The sequence below is a fragment of the Protopterus annectens genome, chromosome 9.part0 (genome assembly GCF_019279795.1).
Source record: "Protopterus annectens isolate FY-2018-M chromosome 9.part0, PAN1.0, whole genome shotgun sequence".
Taxonomy (NCBI): Eukaryota; Metazoa; Chordata; order Ceratodontiformes; family Protopteridae; genus Protopterus; species Protopterus annectens.
Window position 1 is genome coordinate 1,454,980,665 of NC_056743.1, and position 16,654 is coordinate 1,454,997,318.

The following is a 16,654-nucleotide window of genomic DNA, read 5'->3' on the forward strand; positions in this document are numbered from 1 at the left end:
ATATGTATATATATGTATCTGTATGTGGGGTGCATACAAACATCTGGTCCACACTCTTGTAACTCTCTTTACTTCAAAGCTGAACTGTTCTGCCTTGCTGCAACACAGGCAGGTGTCACATGTAAACACAGACTAACATTAGGGGGGGATATATGGTGACAGATTTTAGATAAGGATATTATACTGCTATGGCAGTTGGGCATGCTATGCTATAGTTTAACATGATTGTCCTGCAGGTGGTGTGGTCTCACACCCATGTGTCTATCATGACAGTATTAATACCACCACCAGCCATTGGCCATAGTAATGCACAGAACACAGATATCATGGGTCACATCTTTGCCATTCATTTCTGATCTGCACAGTTGACAGGTATGTCCCACTGACCACAGGGACTGACACTATTGTCCAGAGCAGTTGTTTAGCAGAACATCATTACAGGAACAAGTACTGATGTCACATATAAACCACTTCACATTATACATCCTATTATTCTATGCCATATAGTACATGCAAGTAAATACATATCTGTTTCACATACCTTTTATGTTTTGTCCGCTGTAGCAAATCCCTGAGCTTTGTTACTTTTATTAAAGTTATTTTTTTCTTTCTCTCTCTCTCTCTTTCTCTCTCTCTCTCTGTCTTTCCAGTAGAGTGATTGAGCTGGTTTGAATAGATTGCAGCATGCTTTTGTAGGTATTGCACATGATCAGGTGATGGCCTCTGCACCAGTCAGTGTCCACCAGTTGCTAATTGCATGCAGCCTGCTGTGTAGTACTTCAGATAACCACTGTCATGGCAACCCTGTACTTTAAATTGCTGACTTCTGTGGGCATTGTCCCTTCACCTTTCCAGTATGGATGACAATCTTCCTGTATGTGGACATCAGTAGACATCAGTGTTACAGACAGCAGGTAGCAATACCTATTACAGCAGAACCTGCAGACACAGGCCAAATACACATTTGGGTAAGATTCCAGACCTACAGACATCGTGAGTAGTGTTGTTATGTGCATTGTATCTTTCTGGTCTTACAGGGTTTCTGTGTACATGGTACTTTTGCATGGAATGTTGTCTGTCGGCATAGCTCTCAACTGTGGCCCTATCCATACGATACTAGGAGGACTGGCTGTTAGGTTTTGTCTGTGCACCACACAGGTATTGTCCTAGATATATCATTGGCATTCTGTCTGTTGAGTGCTATCAGTACATGACTACATCCATTTGTATTTCAATGTCGTATTCCTGCATAAGGGTATGCTGCAACAAATCCTGTAACACCAGCAATTTCCAGGGTGTGTAACAGCAATAATGTGAATATGGCCCTATGTTCCTGCTTCTGACCTCCACATATACGCCAGTCTTTGTCCTGCTGTGATACAGAAAGGGGTTGTTAGGTAATGGCCTATCATTATTTACCGCTAGCATTACTGCTATCATCCCAGTCATGTCATGGACTCCCACACCAACTGTTGGGTCAAGGCCATATATATGGGGGCAACAGCTGGAGAACACATATGTGCCCTTGTACATTCCTGAGGTAAGTGTGTGGTACACAGTGTTCCTTGCCCTTGTACAGCCTTTTATGGGGGGGGGGGGTCAATGCCATTAACCTAGGCTGTGACTGCTTTTCAGGGATATAACTGTTAAGATGAGGGTCATTCAGTGTGATAGTGAGATGTTAGGTTAAGAAATGTTTATGTACAAGATTCTGTGACATTAACACAAGTGCTACATTTCCCTAGGGCTTGACTACAGGGTGTAATTGGAGGCTGCTGAACTACATCTGTAATTGTTGATTGTTATGTATCTTGAAGCCAAATTCTGTGTCTACTGTTGTACTAATTGAAGGCCTTGGCCTGGACAGCATTGTATGGTATATATCCACAATGCTTGCATTTACTGCTTTATGTGGGCCTTGCATTCATCACTGATTACATATTTCAAACTTTACGTGGTGTAAATACTGGCATACATTATTGTATAGTACACAAATAAAAGTTATCTGTGTATGCATACCTGTGTGTCGTGTTATGTCCTTTGAATTGTGGGAGGGTATATGTTTAATGTCAGTATTCTTCTTTGTGGAAATGGTTGCCACACTACATATTTCACTGGTGGCAGTTAAAGGGTTTGTTGCTGAGGGATATACTTTGCACCCAGTACTTCCACACTACTTCTACATATGTATGGCTACTAATACCTTTTGTCTGTGTATATGTGTATGTACCTATAGATATAAATATATATATATATATATATATATATATATATATATATATATATATATATATGGTTCCACTTCATATCATCGAATTACTATTTCATTGCAAATCATCGAGACCAAATCGTCGAACACTTATTTAATCGAAAACTCATATAATCGAATCTCAAATCATCGAAAACTATAAAGCAACTACAAATAACCTTCCACAAAGTTTTTACTATGTTTATGCAGGGGGGCAAGTCCCCCTGCACCCTCCATGTCCCCCGTAAATAAATATACCAACTCCAAGGTTGCACTACAGTGGGGAAAGAGGTTATTTCCTAACCCAACTGTAGTGCGACCTTGGAGTTGGTATATTTCATTACAGGGGGTGTGGGGGGCACAGCCCCCCACATGGGAGGTGCATGGGGGCTTGCACCCCTGCATAAACATAGTAAACAGTGTCTGGGATGTTATTTGTAGTTACTTTATAGTTTTCGATGATTTGAGATTCGAAGATATGAGTTTTCGATGAAATTAATTTTTGACGATTTGGTCTCGATGATTTGCAGTTTGATGAAATGGTAATTCAATGATATGAAGTGGAACCATATATATATATATATATATATATATATATATATATATATATATATATATATATATATATATACATATATATATATATATATATATACACACACACACACACACACACACACACACATATATATATATATATATATATATATATATATACATGAACATATTTATGTATCTATATACAATTGATGTTATATGATTGCGAGTCATACATATATATATATATATACATATAGCTGTCTGTCTACATTTACAGCTATATATCTGTCCATATGTCTCTGCATGTTCAGCTCATATTTTGGCCTGTACCTCATTCTCTTGGCAATTGACATGGATGATCGCAGCATTGAAGTGAGTAACTGGTGACGACACTTTTGTGTTTCAGACTTCATCTCCTTCTATATATATGTTCTAATAAATATAACTGTGTAACTAGCAACATTTTAAGTGTATTAGAGCATTAGTTGACATATATCCCTATTTGTACCCACATTGTGGCATACTTTGTCCAGACTTCTTGCATTAACAGGTCGTGTGGTTTGATATTAATACATTTCCTGTACTGTTGACTGATTGTGCTGGATGATATGTTTGTGAAAACATCAGATTATGTATATCTGCCATGGTTTAGTGGTAAATCACTTTGTGTATGGAGTGCAGGGTCCTTGGGTCAAGTCATGCAGAGGCAGTTTATTTTGTTGCTGGGTAGAACAAGGGCCATTGGATACAGAGTGATTAAGGCACTTTTAAGCAGTTGTAAGTGGGTTTGCATGGGTTTGTGTGATGGCAAGCACTGCTAACCTCCGCTTATGTTTTCTTACACTCAGCTTTGGAATTGCTGAACGTGTAGGCATAACTTACCCCGGCGCAAACCCACGCAAACCCGCTTATTGCTGCTTAAAAGTGCTTACTGCTGCTTACCCTTGTGCTAATTTCTTTAAAAGAAAAGAAAAAGGGGTTGATAGGACAGTGGTGAAAAAAGGAGCACAAAGAAGGACAGACAGTAGGGCAAATAGCTAGGCATGTGCAGGAAGGGTATAGGAAAGGTCCATAGCTGCCCATTTCTTCCACAGCAACAGCTGTGCATATACACTGCATTTGGAGGTACATTTTGACCCTCAAACCCCTGGGAGAGGGGTGAGGACAACATATATTCATTGTGATGCCAATTAGACTAGATTATATGTATCCAGTGGACATGTGTGCAAAATGGACAGCTATGTATGGGGCGTGATTTCTTTGTGGAAACAGATTGCCCTTTTTTTTTCAGGTGAGCGTGGGATGTTGGGGATGGGTAGTAGGTATATCTGGGGAAGTAGGTTGGAAAGGTTAACAGACAAGACAAACAAGAGGCATACAGTGGCAGTATATGACCCATGTGGGGGGTAAACACCTTGAACGGGAAGAGGTGTTTGGAAGTCGCAAGCCCATGAGCCCCCAACTGGAAACAGTTGGACTGAGGTCCCCGCACATGGGCATTCACCACTGCACCTTTACGGCCCCAAAGGTGGCTGTGCTGGGGGCTGTGTAGTAGGGGCAGGCTCATCCTCTAATTGCACCACTCAGCCCTCAAGCTGGCATAGCCGGTCTCAAAACTCCAGCTCGAGATCCCTATGCACCACGGCTTGGACATGTTGATGGGTGACAGGTTCCACTCCACACCTGCTCCAAGGGGGGGAGCCCCATCCCCTGCAGCAGTTCCACCCAAAGGTGGTGCAGGGGCCATGGATGAGGAGGTCCCAGGCTGGGCCCCAGATGTGCTGGTACCCAGTGCCATCTCCAGCTGAGTTGGGACAGGTGGGTCTGCTGAGACTGGCCTTCCCATACAAGCTATGTTGTAGCAGGTTTATGACAGATATGGGTTAGTAACAGTCAACAGCATTCAGGATTAGTTATAACAGCATTCATAGGTATTCCCATTAACCAGACACACCAGATTTAACACAGTTGCAGAGCAAGCAGAACACATGCATCTATGGAACAACAGTGGCCATTACAAGAGCATGCAGGTTTCATTGATGGCAACAGGCCACCAATATGGGTGTATTTTAACATGGCACATGCATAGAAACAAATGTGAATATTTATAAACCATTAGGACATATGTCTCAACAAAAGTTTGGAGTGTACACATACCAGTTGAGGAGTGTCATTGGGTTATTTTGCACATATGGTAGGAGTGAGAGAGAGAGTTCAGTTAACAACTAATATATCCTTGTAGTTTTCACAACATTCTTAGTCACTGCAGTGATCTTTCCCTTACATATGTTAGTACACTACCCAATGGCCTTATATTGTACACTGGTATGTTTATAGGTTATTATATATGTGACCTGTGTCTTACATACATGTGTGACAAGATGCAGGTGTTAATGCAACATACACTTTGGGTGAGGTGCTAGAATGACAGGTTTGTTTTCATATACATTCTATAACTATGTACACATTTGACTATCAGTTATATGTCATTAACGGCTGCCTACATTTCTTGGATCATCACACTGATTTTTCAGGGGAATGGAATACCATGCTGGTGATATGGGCCATTTATCTGGACATACTGGACAGATTGGAACAGTTGTCGGGTATGAATATGCATACAACTTTCAGTTTGAACATTCTAGCAAATTCTGTACAATTGTTGGGTGTAATTATGCATACAGCTTTCTATCTGAACATTGTAACAAAATCTGTACAGTTGTGGGGTATGATTATGCTTTCAACTTAGTAGCACTCAGGATTCAACCCCCTGCTGTGTGTGACAAAAACTATAGCTAAAATTACAGTACACTGTGCGATCAGGGAATTAATGTCAAGCTTTCTACTGTTTTCTATCTAAGTCTCCCTCACTTGTACAATATGACTGACCTCTTGGCACTTCCAACATTGTTATGCAGGACTTCATACACATTTTATCTGCATACCACAGTGTGGGTGACACTGCTTCAAATACAACAGTACTATTTATAGTATACAACCGTTCGCCAACATAAGACAGAAGAGTAAACAGAAGCAATCCACAGGTTATACCTTTATTCACAGGCTATTACACATTTATTTCTACTGGTACAACACTTTCTAATGCTCTTATATTTATTTGTTATGTCAGTATATGCAGAATAATTACTAACCTGCCTCATGATGCAGCCTTTGCAACCTAGCATCATGGGCTTGCTGGTTCGCAGCCTGCTCATCTGCAGCTGTCAGAGAAATACAGTGATATTTAGCCATACATATCCATAGTATACACAAGCAAGGCAAGTCTTAATTACTTAGGAGAATGAGTACTTAGTCAGTACTGGGGCAATGGGCATCTGCCAAGACTCCTGGATCCACTGTTCCAGTACATCCCCCCTCTGCCACTTCAGGTCAGCATGGTTGTGCCTGACCTGCTCACCAGTCCGGCAGATACCTGTGGCACTGGTGAGGTCATGGGTGAGACTGTCCCAGGCCACTGTTTTATACTGAGAGCCCTGGTACTGGGCCTACAGTAGTCTCTCCTCATGGTGTTTTACCAGGAGCCATACCATGATTTTTGACTCCTGGATGCCCCAGCTCTGCGTGCTAAAATAAGTGCCTTCACCCACAATAGCCATACTGCCTGCAGTAGAAAGCTACAACCAGTTATGGAATGTATTCCCACCTGTGGGGTTTAACTATGGCCAGTTACCTGCACTTTTCAATGATTGGCCGGGTTTGAAAAGGCTAAGCTATGGGCACACCTGCTTAACTAAGGTTGGCAGTGCTTAAAGAGGTATACCACTAGGCAGATTGGATTGGCTCCCCTACACATTGCTTACTCTTACTTAGTTGAGCTGTGCTGCTGTTAGCATTGCTTAATAGTTAATTAACACTATATTTGCCTTTTGGCAGTGATTTATTATTCATTACAGGTTCTATATGTGCCTGGTATTCATGATTCTACACTTCTACTACTTCTACACTTTATTACAATAACACCTCACATCTATGCTTACTGCAGTACTCCAGTTCACATATTTATGTTATGTAGCAGGTTATACCACTTCACACTGTACATAGATTCAGTTCTCATGTTTGGTTTGATTTTCCTGTGGCAAGGATTAGTTTTCTGATACATCATTCCTCTGCATTGCTATGACGGCTTAGTGGTTAACTACTGTGAATTATAGTGTACAGGGTCCTGAGTTTGAGCCTTGTAGAGACAGTTTATTTTGTTGCTGGACAGAGCATGTGCCATTGGGTACAGAGTGATTAAGGCACTTTAAAGCAGTTGCAAGTGGGTTTGCATGGGTTTGCACGATGTAAAGCACTGCTAACCTCCGGTTACAGTTTCTTACACTCGGTTACCTTCTACTTTGCTTAATCTCTGTAGGCAATGCTTACCCCCATGCAAATGCACTTAAACACGCTTACTATTTCTGAAATATGCTTACTACTGCTTATTTGTGCTTAAACCTGATTACTAGTGCCTTATTCATTATGACACTGACACTTCACATGTGCATTTAATGCAATACTCCAGTTCACATTTAAATGTTATTTAGTAGGTGATACAGCAAAAAGCTGTAAAAATATGTTCATATACAGATTTCACATGGAAAATGGTATGTGCTGCAGTGGGACTTGAACCGGGAATGGCTGTTCGTTACGCAGATGCTCTAACCACTACACAATTCCTGTGCTGCTTCATTTGCATATATATTCCTTGTTATCCTCTTCAGCCTTTTAAGCTGCTTTAATGGTAGCTAAGCGATGGGCAAACCCATGCACCTACGGTTAGCTGTGCTTGGAGTTTAAAAAAAAAATAAAGGGGTTTCTTCTTTTTATTTTTATGTCCTGTTGCTGTTGTACACATGGGGGACTGTTGGTGGGGATATGCGGACACCTATGAGTGGTCTTGCTCATTTATTTACACGTTCTGCTGTTCTGCTTTGGAGGGGTGTGTTTATTCTGAGAGCTCTTCTCTCAGACATGCCCCCTGCACTCGTCCACGCCCTGTGTAGGATTAGGAGGTCAGGCAGCGCGTCTTCATTAATATGCATGGTTTACTGCCATCCTCCTCCTAAACTTCTGCTGCCATGCAGGACTAGACTAGTCCTGCAGGGAAGATTAGTAAATCCGCGGGATTATAATGTTACAGGAATTCCTGACCTAATTTTGTTTCTGTTTGACTTCAGAACTAAACACCTTTTTCTTTTGTAGTGATTTAAAACTGACTGTAGGAAAGAAAGGTATCATATTTACTTGAATGGGTCTAGATGCAGGAGCTGTTGGAAAGGTAGGTGTATTCTAGGAGCATTTTATTCAACAGTTCTGGCGTATGGTCTCTAAGAGTTTTGGATCACTAATGAACTCATTTCTGTCAACACTGTCTGCATTCCTTGTGCACAGGAACACCTAGTCTGCCAGCTAAATTGAGAAGTAAATGTGTAGCATTTATAGAAACTAGCTTAGAAAACTGTATAAAACTTATGAGGTTAGACACTACCTTCAAGAGAATTGTTAAATGTGATTAGGATGTTTAAGGCATTCTTCATGCCATTTTGGAGTAAGGCATGTTCATTATCTGATAGCAATCTCCTCACTTCAGTAAATTCAATCAGGTGGAGAGTCATAAAAATCTACCTTGCTAATCTGTAGAATACTCATTGTGTGATTGTGGTCAGGACATAAAAGAAACGCTGCAGGCAGAGAGGCTTTGGAGTAGGCAATGCAGGCTGGAACAATGTGTGGGCTAGCCTGATTATGAAAAGCATTATAGCTCCAAAAATGTATTATCCCGCTATCAAGCTTTGCTCTTTCAGTAGGACTACAAATAAAAATATACACTATAAAACTGACATTTATTTGTTATCACTGTTAGCTCATTTGAGCATAAAATATCAGTATATGTGCAGGGGAGACATTCTGGCCTATGAGTTAATTGCCATAAAAATCAAATTCCTTATTTTTGAGAGTGTGATTCTATGGAGTATAATTAAGGGAAACCTTTTAATACAAGTGGTGCAGTTTGTCAAATAAACTTTTTCTAAACATCACATAATTCAACACTTCATGAAAATGAGCTTTGCAAAAATAATCTTTCAAATGCAAACCACTTTGCCAGGGAGCCTTTATGTGTGTATGTGTGTGTGTGTTTGTTTGAGTGTGTGTATGTGTGTTTGTTTGTGTATATGTACATATTTATATATATATATATATATATATATATATATATATATATATATATATATATATATATTAATTACATGTATATATCTGTGTGTGTGTGTGTGTCTATATCTATCTATCTATCTCTCTATATATATATAGGCCCAATACCCCTTTTAGGAGGGGGGGTAAAACACCGGGCGGGAGGAAATAGGTTGTTATCCAGTTCCAAAATGCAAAGTGTGTAGTTAGTAGTAGTAAATGATCATGTGTCAGATATCAAGCTTCATTGATCCCAACACATGATTTCAGAGTGTAATTTGATGGTTTTTAAAAGGGCACTTAAAATATAAGGTATCTCCAAAGCAAGGGACAGCCATGGGGGCCGCTTCACCCTACATATGCTGACCTATTTATGTTTTTCTTTGAGATTAAATACATCTATCAGGCTGATTTCCTAAAGAACAGCTTATTATGATGTGGAGGATGATACCTAGATGACTGTGGGGTGGAAGTGGGGGCTGAGGGGGAATGGATGATGTTCAGTATTATTTGAATAAATGTCTTCGGATTAAATTAATGGTAAAAAACAAATTTTTGTTTACTTTCATTTTTCTTGATGTGCATGGCATGTCACTATGACATGGCACAATAGCTACTACAGTACATAGAAATAGAAAAAATCTTCTTTTTTATTTCTTTATAATTTTGTCATCCACCCATAATATAAATAATAATAAATAATACCAATAAAACGTTAGAACGATTTGAAAGAATTTGTTCCATATGATACACATATGATAGTCTTAACAGAGGTTTAAAGGATAAGTTATTATTTAAGAACCTATTCATATATATAGTTTAATTTTGGAGGTTGAAGCTAAATAGAAATAGAATCCAACAATCACAATCATTGGATAAAGCCAATGATCATTCAAGAGTGAGATTTTATCCATTACTGGGGACCAACTAATATCAATAGATCAGGGAATATATCAATAAATATTTTTTTTTTACAGGTTGGCACATTTTTTCAGATATATTTTTTTTTATAGATGTACTTTTTGGGTCATGTAATTTTAGGTAAAAAATTTTTTGTTTTTTTAAATTTCATAAGTTTAAGGGTTAAGTTTTTGTACCTTTGTCGGGTCTCGGTTGTACCTTTGGCAACGACATCATATCAAATGTAGCAGTACTTGGTTGGGTTTGTGGCTGTGTGTAAATGTGGGGCTTTTTTTGGTTACAAACTTCCTGTAGTTTCAAAAATTGAATAGCCCCTCCACATTAGCATTATCAAAATAATGGCGAAAAAGCTCATATATAAATATACACCTACACCGAGCCAGATTTTGTCGCATTGGGATTGTTTTGTGGATTGATTTGTTACAATCAAATGTTTTAAGACATAGGCCATTAAAAAATTATCAATTGTTAAACAATTTGTAGGGAGCATTATTCAAACAAGACTGGACTGGTACTGGTGGCTGTGAGGTCACTGGTGATTATGGTTGTGTGTGTCTGTATATATATATATATATATATATATATATATATATATATATATATATATATATATATATATATATATAGTCTATATTAGATAAACGAAAGTTTATCTAACCGAACGCTCACATGAGCGAAAATCCAGAAACTCAAAATTGCAATTGTGGGGGGCTGTGCCCCCACACCTCCCACTAACTATGTATTCGAACTCTAAGATTGCACTGCAGAGAGGAAAGGGCAAATATTCCCATCTTCACTGTACAGCAATCTTACAATTGCGGTTTTGCGTTCCACAATTTTCGTTCATGTGAGCGTTCGATTAGATAAACTTTTGTTTATCTAATATAGACTCTCTCTCTCTCTCTCTCTATATATATATATATATATATATATATATATATATATATATGTACTGGTTCCCTTTATAATTTCAAAATACTGAAATCCCAACTTTCAGTATTTTGAAATTATAATATCAAAGCCTTGAAATTCCGAAACACCAGAAGTGCAAAATTCAAAATACGGAAGTTCGGAGCATCTGGTGTTGCAGTGTGTGAATGCATAGGTGTAAGTGTAGGTAAGTACATATGAGTATGCTGGTTAGGGGCTTTTGTGTATGTTAGTGTGTGTTTTGGCTGTGATGTGTGTGTGATTGTGTGATCCTATGTAAATCAAATTTGGGGGGTCATATTTGGGTTGTACTGCTAGACTTATAAGACTCTAGTTTGAATTTATGTCACATGCTCAGATAAACATTGGATCTATAGTATAGTTTCATAGTTTCATAGTATAGTACTAGGCTATCTACCCTGGGGCATTTGTAAGCCTAGCCATAGTGATGTGGCTTTTGCCACCCCATGAAATGGTACAAAAATGTACAGAATAAATCTAGAATACTGTGCCTCTGTCTAGTAGTGACACAATGAAGGTCCCCTTATATAATAGAATTTGTTTGCTGTGCCTCTGTCTAGCAGTGACACAGATGTGACCCCTGGGGTAAACTTATGATTAGATTTGTACTAGGCTAACTGTCCTTGTGGACCACTTTAAGCCTAGCCAGTTACCCCATGTGAGAATCAAACCCTGGACGTTTTGTTTGTAAGGTAAACACCTTAACCATTATGCCAACTCCCTTTTAAAAGCATCTGTATTTTAAATGGAGAATGGTATAGCAGTGAAAGCTGATAGTGAAGCCAGGGCCACTTCTAAAATCAGGGTATGCTGCTGTACATGCTGAATACCACAATTAAAGAGTTTTTCAACAAAATATTGGAAACATTTCTACTACCCTTTCATGTTCAGAGACTTGTTCACTATTAATTTTGAGACACACATCAAGAATGTTTTTTATGCATATCCAAAGATGTTGGAGATTAACTGCTAAAGGACAAACTTGAGGTCTTCACGCTAAAGTGTATTAATAATTTCTTTGAACTTTGGACTTGAATTTCATTATCTTTAACCTTTTTGCTGTCAGTATGTGTGCTGAGAACCATTTAGCAAGTCTGTTTGTTTACTGTGATTGCATTACTGATGTTGATTTTGCATCATTGGGTGGGTCACTGCATCACTGATGAGCTGCCATGCTGGTCAACTGACACATACTGGGTTTGGTGGTTGGAGGCATCAGGCAATTATTTACTGTTCTTTTCAATCTATTTGGATTGCTTGAACTATTATACTTTATATCACTGTTAAGGTGTCAAATTCATGCAAAGGCAAATAAAGTGAAAGTAGCTAGCTGCATACATATTTTATAAAAACACATAAGTGGATCAGGAAAATTGCAAATTGATACCATAGGACTTTAAAAATCACCACACGGGCATCCTCCAAAAAGGCCTTACTGAGACAGACACCTGGTGTCAAAGTCATGGCCTCAAGCTAAATGCCAAAAAATGCAACAAATCCCATTTGGGAAAAACAAATCACCCATGAATTACCACATAGGCGGCAGCCCCCTTAATACAGAAGAGGTAATAAGAGATCTGGGGATCCAGGTAGATAGTAATCACTCCTTTGACAATCATATTGACAAAGTAGTTAGGAAATCCTTCTATGTGGCCCATCTAATTATTAAGGGGTTTGCATCTGGAAATAAAAAGGTTATAGCGCCCCTCTACTCGTCACTCATCAGACCCATCATAGAGTACAATGCCCCATTTGGAATGTACCTCACAAGACACTTCCAACAGCTTGAAAGGCTACAAAAGCACCTCATCAAGAGGATTACTGGCCTCAAACATATGCCCTATGCAGTCCGACTGAAAAAACTCCAACTGTACTCAATGGCATATCGCTTACTCAGAGGTGATCTCTGTCTGACTTACAAAGCCATGTCCAACTCAGAATTGATGGACATGCTCCACCTAAAGAAATCCAAGTCATTGTGAGCCACGTGCTCTAGTGAGCTAAACCTCACCACAACAATAAATAGAGCATGCTGGAGGGATAGATTCCTGTCACAGAGGCTCCCTATGCTTTGGAACAAAATTTCTAACTACCTTAAGCAGAGACCCTCACTAACAGTCTTCAATAGAAGCCTTGACGAGTGGATGGGTGACAGAAAGTACACCCATGGGATCACTTCATTGGCTGTGCTTGACAGAGGCTCAGTTAATTAATCAATGGGGCGGCGAAAGCCAACACACTCTGGCTAGGCTTATAAATGCCCTCGGGCAGATAGCCTAGTACCTACCTATGAATCTATATTATATAGCTTAAAAGCATCAGAGAGTACATATGAAGTATTCATGGCAAGATACTATCAATTCAAATTCTGTCAGTAAGCATCTTTAGCTCATGAAATATACAGTTATGTAAGTAGTTTTCATTACTTAATGTATTTGCGCCTTTTAACGTTATTCTTTCTGGTCACATACTGAATTCTGTATGTCCATTATCTATCTGCCCTTGGTGAACTTTTATAACTTTTTTTAAAAAAATCTTTAAATGAGTTTTACTGCAGGTTGTTCTGACCCTCTGTGTTTGAACTAGTTATTCTTCAAGTAGTCTAAACAAACTTCACTCACTGGAAGTGCCTGACACACAGTTGCAGAGTTGACTGGAAACAGAGAAGCTTAGTATCCACACTGTCTTTGGAGAAATAATATGTACTTATTTAATTTTAAAGTAAACTGCAAGCATAACAGTAGTTAATTTCATATTCCAATTGGATTATTTACACTTGATTATATTCTTAATTTTTAAAGTAAAGAATGAAATTAATTTTATAATTATATCCACTGGATTGCAACTGTTGGTCCTGGACTGTTATATTTTGTCCCTGCTTCACTGGTAAAATGCTGTGGTGATAAGCCAACAGACATGGATTTTGGCAGTTGAAGAATGCATGGCATTTGCTCACTGTTCTTTTTAGTCTGTTTGGAATGATTGTATCCCAGTTCCCATCGCCAGTGCTAGTTGCGAATGATCCCCATTTCATGCATAAGCTGCTGTTTCAGTGGGTGTGCTGATGAACAGTGGTTTGGCAGCTTTGGAGGACATTTGGCATTTGCTAACTGTTTTTACTTTTACATATTGCAGTTTTGTAACATTATGTATTTGATTATAGGTTCATAGGTTCATAGGTTTATATTAGGCTATCTGCCCTAAGGCATTTATAAGCCTAGCCCAAAGTTTTGTGGCTTATGCCACCCCTTATGTTAAAAAATACTGTGCCCATTAGTTTGTTGTGCCTCTGTCCAGCAGTGACACAGAGATGATTCCCGGGGTAAACCTACGATCTCCCATCCACCGGTCAAGATTTCTCTTGAACAGAGCCAGCGAGGTGCTCTGCCTCACATCGACCGGGATTTTATTCCACAGCATAGGGAGTCTCTGGGTGACAAATCTATCCCTCCAGCATGTCCTATTTATATCCGTGCTAAGGTTTAAGTCGCTTGCTCTAGTGGATCTGGTAGATTTGGATTTTTTGAGGTAGAGCATGTCCATTAATTCCGGGTTGGACATGGCCTTGTATGTCAGGCACAGGTTACCTCTGAGCAGGCGGTATGCGACTGAATAGAGCTGGAGTTTCTTCAGTCTGGCAGGATATGACAGATTTTGGAGTCCCTTTATCCTTTTGGTGAGGAACTTTTGGGGTCTCTCCAATTGCTGCAGGTGTCGGGTGAGATACATCCCGAATGGGGCATTGTACTCGATCATTGGTCTGATAATGAAGAGTACAGGGGAACAATGACCTCACTTGATCTGGATGTGAATCCCTTCATGATCAGGTGGGCAATGTAGAAGGTCTTTCTAACCACTTTAGCAATGTGAGTGTCAAAAGAAAGGCCACTGTCAACCTGGTCCCCAGGTCCCTGATAACCTCTTCTGTGCTTAATGGATTGCCACCTATATGCTAGCTTGGGGTTACCTTGCTTTTCCCGAAGGGTATGACTATACATTTTTTGGCATTTAACTTCAGGCCATGGCTCTGGCACCAGTTATCAGTTTCCGTGAGACCCCTCTGAAGGATATCTGTGTCCGATGTACTTTCTACTATGGCACCCAGTTTGCAGTCATCTGCAAACTTTGTCAGCCATAGTCCTCCTATGTTTGTCTGTACTTCTGAGAAGTAGATGCCGAACAACAGGGGGCCAAGGACTGAGCCTTGTGGGACACCACTTGTGACCGGCTTGGAGTCTGACATGGCGCCAGCAACTCTAACCCTGTGGGTTCTGTCCTTTAGCCAGTTTGCAACCCATCTTGTGACATATGGGTTTACATTTAAGCTGGTAAGTTTCTCTATAATACCCGAGTGGGGTATTGTGTCGAAAGCTTTTGCAAGGTCAAGGTAGGCTGTATGGACTGCCTTTCCCTCATCAATGGCCTTGGTGACTGTTTCAAAGAAGTCGACCAAGTTCAAAAGGCATGATCTGCCCTTGACAAAGCCAAACTGGGTCGGGTCCAATGTCTGCAAGTCCCCTATGTCTTTGTTTATGAGTTCCATTATGATCCTCTCCATAGCTTTGCAGACCAGGCTTGTTAAGCTTATGGGGCGGTAATTATCAGGGTCCGTAGAGGCACCGCCTTTGTGGAGTGGGACCACAGTTGCCGTACGCCACTCCTTGAGCACGTATCCTGTGGTAAGGCTAAGATTAAACAGCTGCCTTATATGTGGGTTTATTTCCTCATTGAGTTCATGTAGCACACAGCCGGGGATGCCATCCGGTCCCATTGATGCTGTGTTTTTAGCTTTAGAGAGAGCAGCTTTCACCTGCGCATTTGAGATATCTGGGAGGCTACACTCCGCTGGGATAGTTATCTCTCCTTTTCAGGGGGAGAGGGGGGTGAAGTTTGCACTGAACCTGTCTGCCAGTATGTTGGCAATGTCTGTGGGTTCAGTGATTTTTGTATCATTTTGGACTAGTTCTGCGCATATCTGGGAGTTTCCACCCAGCTTTCTAACATAGCTGAAGAAGGCCTTATGATTGTCTTTTGAATCTATTGCAATTTTTCTCTCAAAGTTGGCCTTGGATGATTTTATGAGTGCTCGTATTTTTTTACTAATAATGATCAAGGGTGTCTTCTCTTTTATGGATTTTGCTCTATCATGTAACAGCTTTCTCCTCTTATTGTAAAGTTTGTTTATGGCTGGGGTCCACCAGACTGGACGTTTGCCCTTGGTGGAAAGAGTCTTGGTTTTATTAGGGATTGCCTGATCCATGCAGTCCTGGAGGTGTTCGTAGAAGGCATTTGTAAGGGCTTCCGCAGCTTGGATTGTGGTTTCCACTGGCTCGGGGGCCTTGAAGGATACCAAACCAGTCTTGAGTAGTGTGAAGTTTGCTTTAGAGAAGTTCTTCACTGTGATCTTTTTTGTTTGGGGTGGGGGCGGGATGTGGATTTCAAGTGAGATAAGTTTGTGATCTGATCTCACCAATGAGGGATATACTTCCGGTGTGGAGCATTTTGTCCCCATGTTTGTGATGATGAGATCTAGTATATTTTCTCCTCTTGTGGGAACGGTGACTAGTTGTTCCATGGCATTTGAATTTATGAACTCCAGGAACCTTTGGGCTAGAAAGTTGGGGCTTGAGTAATGTTCCCAGTCTATATTCGGTAGTTGAAGTCACCCAATATAATGGTGTTTGGAGATACATTTATACCCTCCAGTGTCTTCAGGAAGGCTGTGTGGGGTTCCTGAGTTTTAGAGGGTGGCCTGTAGCATGCTACAAATTGTAGAGCAGTTTTGCCTATGGTTAATTG